Consider the following 4,937-nt stretch of genomic DNA (forward strand, 5'->3'; position numbering starts at 1 on the left):
TCCTCATATTGCCTCCAATAAGGCACGTCGATTATTGAACCAACATGAAAGTGGATATGTAATACGACTGTTAAACGAAACCCAACTCCACAACAAGCTGAAAAATTGATTATATTCCAGCGTTTAAGATCTTAATTCATTTTTATTATAAGTACGGATCACTCGATTAACCAAATTTCAAAACTTTAAAGGTTGATGTTATGTGAATTTAAAAAATAAAATATCGAAAAAGATATATAATAAAAAAAGGATATATAATAAGTCGGAAAGTTAATATGATAAAAAATAAACACACTTGCCAAAGTTAAATCAACAACACATAATAATAATAATAATAATAATAATAATAATAATAATAATAATAATGACAAAATTAATTAATTAAATATAAAAAGAAAAAGTAGAGAAACTTTCTAATTTTCATTGCATTATCCACGTGATTTGTCTCCCGTATGAATCTCATCATTGAAGTTGGTATAGGAAACATCGATTATGGGATTGACATACAAATAGATAATTTTTTTATATAATTACTTGCTATTGTATATGTCTGATTTAAAAAATAAAACATAAAAAAGGATAGATAATAAGTTGAAACGTTCAAAGATGCAAATTTATGGCAATTTAAAGTTCTGGAGTCGTGGAAGAAATAATAATAATAATAATAATAATAATAATAATAATAATAATAATAACAACAACAACAACAACAAAATAAATAAATTAATTAATTAAATACAAAAAGAGAAAGTAAGAAAAATTTCTAATTTTTATTGCACTACCGACGTGATTTGTCTCGCATATAAATCTCAGCATTATAGTTGATAGAGTATTTTCAATTACAATAAATAAGAAATTCAGAGTATAATTTGTTTTTACCCATAAATATAAAGAGAAATAACTAAAATATACAAAAAATCAGAAATAAAAGGTTCTGAGAGCACTAATAATTTTTTTTTAAAAAAAACATAATAATTAAAGAAAAGCATCATGATTACATAGCTTTATTGTACAAAATCAAAACAATCTGAAATAGCAGAACTTGAGCATCCCCTCTATTCTTTGTAAATTTAGGACTAATTTAATTTAAATAAATTTCTCAACAAACACTCAAGAGAAAGATATAAAATGATTTAAGGAGGTAAAATACATCAATCTTCTCTTATAATTTAACTTATGTACCTCAATGTAGAAGTTAAATAAGAAAGTTTCTGAAAAGTTTGAGGTGTATAAATAAATTTTAACTTATGAAAAGAGTTTGATTTGCTTACCCTTTTAATTAATTTCATTTTATTTTCTTGTAAGTATTTGTTAATAAACTCATTTGAATTTGGCCTTAGTAATTTAAGGAGAAACGATCTTCTTTTTTAAGTTATCTTCTCACATAGTCGCAGTCCTTACAGAAAAATCGAAAACCACATTGGACACTTCACCGCTCCTTGATATTCGGTTATGTTTATTTCACCACCAATTACAAAGAAATATATTTTAGTCTGCACCAAATAACAAATAATAATTTGTACTTTTTCATGATATCGTCTTGATTTTGTGAAATAAAATTGATTCTAGTGTTTTTTTTTCCTAATCAACTCTGGGTGTTATCTAAACACACTATAAGTAAGCTATATTATTGTTTTAAGGTAGTTTTTGTACACAATAAAAATAACTAAATATTTTAAGTGTCCTTAAAATATTTACTAAGATTTTAAGAATACAAATAAAAAATATTTATGTTGTTAATATATTAAATAATACACTTTTTAGAGTATTTCTATTCTGTAAAAAATGTTATTATAACTAAGGTGTAAAGGGACTCATATTTTATTAGTAGCATAACTATAGTAGGAAGATGCAATATTCATTAGAGAAAGAATGAAAAGTTGACCATCGACCCAATGGCAATCAGAGAATGTGGTGTGTGTGTGTGTGGTTCATCGTTCATGTCATGTGTCTCCTTTCCTTTGCGGCTTTTCGATGAAAGGAAAGTTTCATGCCACAATTAAAGGAATTTTGTATTTGAAGAAAGCTAAGTTTCAGACCACAATTAATTAAGGATTTTTATATTTCGTCAATACATTCAAAGTATCAAGTATTTCAAAAAGTATAAGTATTGAATAGTTTTATATTTACCAAATATTACCTATTTCCCAATAAAAAAATCTATTTTTACTTTTGCCATATTCTTGTTACAAACCGGATTAGATATATATTTTGAGCCAAATAATTGTATATTCATATAATATTTTATTTATACAATATTTTTATCTTTCTTTCATGTCATTTATTATATTTCATTTTTCATTTTAATAATTTAATTAATTGTGTATAAATTATCTGGGCATCCAAATTTAGCATCTTTTTTCTTTCATATCATTTGTTATATTTCATTTTTTTCTTTTAATAATTTAATTAACCGTGTATAAATTAGTTGGGATCAAATTTAGATTTTTTTTAACAGATTTAACCTGTGTTGTGATATATGTATATTATATTTTTATACAGTTACCTGCATACAATATTAGTATCAAATTAATAAAATTAAAATCGTGATAAAAGATTCTGATTATGAAATCCGCAAATCAGACTTCCAAAACTCATCAAGTTGATCCTTATATAAGATGTTTCAGTTGTTCATTTAGCAACTTTGCTTCTCTCTCAGCATTATTAACTCTCCATTCTATTTGTTCAAGCTACAACAGGAACAATAATTAAGCAAATCAAACAATAACTCAGCTGAAAATAGCTTCTTAGTCTGAACAACAAATATAACCACTCCCATTGGCAAGGGAGGAATCAAATGCCACAGTGCCATGTAAAATTAAAAAAATAAAGACAGAAAAATATTTAAACTACTTTAAGCTAACTTGTTTAGGGGTGCAAACAATATAAAAGCTACAGATTTTGTTTCTGCTGGGATTATATATTTGTGTAGAGGTGATTCTGATGTGATTAATTTCGTTGGTATCTTTGTTGTATTTCTGTTGCAATCAGAAATTATCAACCTCCTTCAGCTCCATGCCATAGCCACTGCGACCTTCTCCCCCCCTTTACTTTCTATGGGCACAATAATAATAAAATAAAAACAATAATATAAATAACAATTAAAAACTTTATACACAAAGACACCCAACATAACAAAATTGAGTTGATTAAGCAATTTCAATGGGTAAGAATACTTTTCCATGTTAATAATCTGCTAGAATGTAGTTAAAATTGATTTGATTCCCTTCCAAGCCTAACTCACCTGAAATTTATGATCAGTCTGTACTACTCTTTAGATCAAAGATTGGTATTTCGCTATTGTTGTTGTAACCAAAAGTTGATGAAATTGCTGGCAAATAGAAAGGAAGAGAGAGTATATAGAAGTCAATATTAAAAAACAGTATGTAACACCTTGTCATTCATTCATCAAAGGGATAAGAAAAAATACTTAGGAAAATAAATATATTACCTTTAGGTTTTCTCTTAAACCTCCATACCAGAAATATATGGATTCCAAGGCAGATCAACCCCACCACAACAACTAATATTATCCAAATTTTGGTCTTTTTCTCCCCATCACCTATATTTGAAAACAGAGAAATCATATGTTGTAATTATAACCTGACAATCAGGTAAACTTGTGAGAACTTGTGATGCAATCCTACCCCGCAAGGGCATTGGATAGAAGACTCCAAGTAGATTGGGCCAGAGATCCAAGGGAAGGCCCTAGGGTTCTCATGAGCCTTAGGGTATATTTTGAGCCCATGGGCTAAGTATGAGCCCGCTTATCTTTGTAAATATTAGAATAGGTTTTTTCCTTCGTTTAGGCCTTGTATTTTGGCCATTCTAGTAGTATAGGGTTTTACCCTTGTATTTCGAGGCATTTTGAGTAGTCTTTGTAGTAGGGACTTTTTTGTATTTTCATGTATTTTGTCATGGGGGTGAGCTTAGCTATTATAGGGGGTGTGTAGCTAAGTTCTAGCTTCTCATCTCAAGGAGGTGAGCTTAGCTATTAGAGAGATGTGTGTAGCTAAGCTCTAGCTTCTTTAGGAATCTTTTCAAGGAAGCTTCTCAAGGAGGTGAGCTTAGTTATTAGAGGGGTGTGTGTAGCTAAGCTCTAGCTTCTCAAGGAAGTTTTCTCAAAGAAGCTTCTCAAGGAAGTTTTCTCAAGAAAACTTCTCAAGGAAGCTACCTAGTCTATAAATAGAAACATGTGTAACACTTGTTGTAACTTTGATGAATGAGAGTCTTGTGAGACACAACTCAAAGTTCAACTTCTCTCCCTTTTTCTTCCTTCAATTTCGTGCTCCCCCCTCTCTCTTTCTCTCCCTTTTTCTTTTCCTCCATTGAAGCATCCTCTCCAAGCTTCTTATCCAAGGCTCGTCTTGGTGGTGAAGCTCCTTCTTCCATGGCTTATTCCTTAATGGATGACACCTCCTCTCACCTCTTTTCCTTTGTCTTCCGCTGCATCTCCATGGTGGAAAATCACCATTAAAGGACCCCATTGAAGCTCAAAGATCCAGCCTCCATAGAAGCCCCACAAGCAAGCTTCCATCAAGGACGAGTTTTTACCGCAACACATTCACCTCAGGTATTTCCTTCTTTTTTTTCCTTTCACGAAAGCTTCGTATCTAATTATTTTTAACCTTCCTTTTCTCTGTGAGTATTTTCCGCTATGGCCGAAGAATTTCTGAATGGCTTTGTTCATCAAAACGGCATCGCTGTCATAACCCACAATCCCCGCAGTTTTGCATGAATTTCTAATCTCTTTTTCTTTCACTGCAGCTTGGTGTCTAATGTTTTTTTTTTTTCGTTTTTTTGGTGGTGTGTGAAACAAACATCTCGACATACATCATGTCTCGCCATTTGCCGATCTTATGAGCTAAATGTCCAACTTTTTTGAAATAACCTTGATCTAAGATAGAAATCTCCAACCCTTACCTTCGGAAGAGAGA

The sequence above is a fragment of the Glycine max genome, chromosome 19 (assembly GCF_000004515.6).
Source record: "Glycine max cultivar Williams 82 chromosome 19, Glycine_max_v4.0, whole genome shotgun sequence".
Lineage (NCBI taxonomy): Eukaryota > Viridiplantae > Streptophyta > Magnoliopsida > Fabales > Fabaceae > Glycine > Glycine max.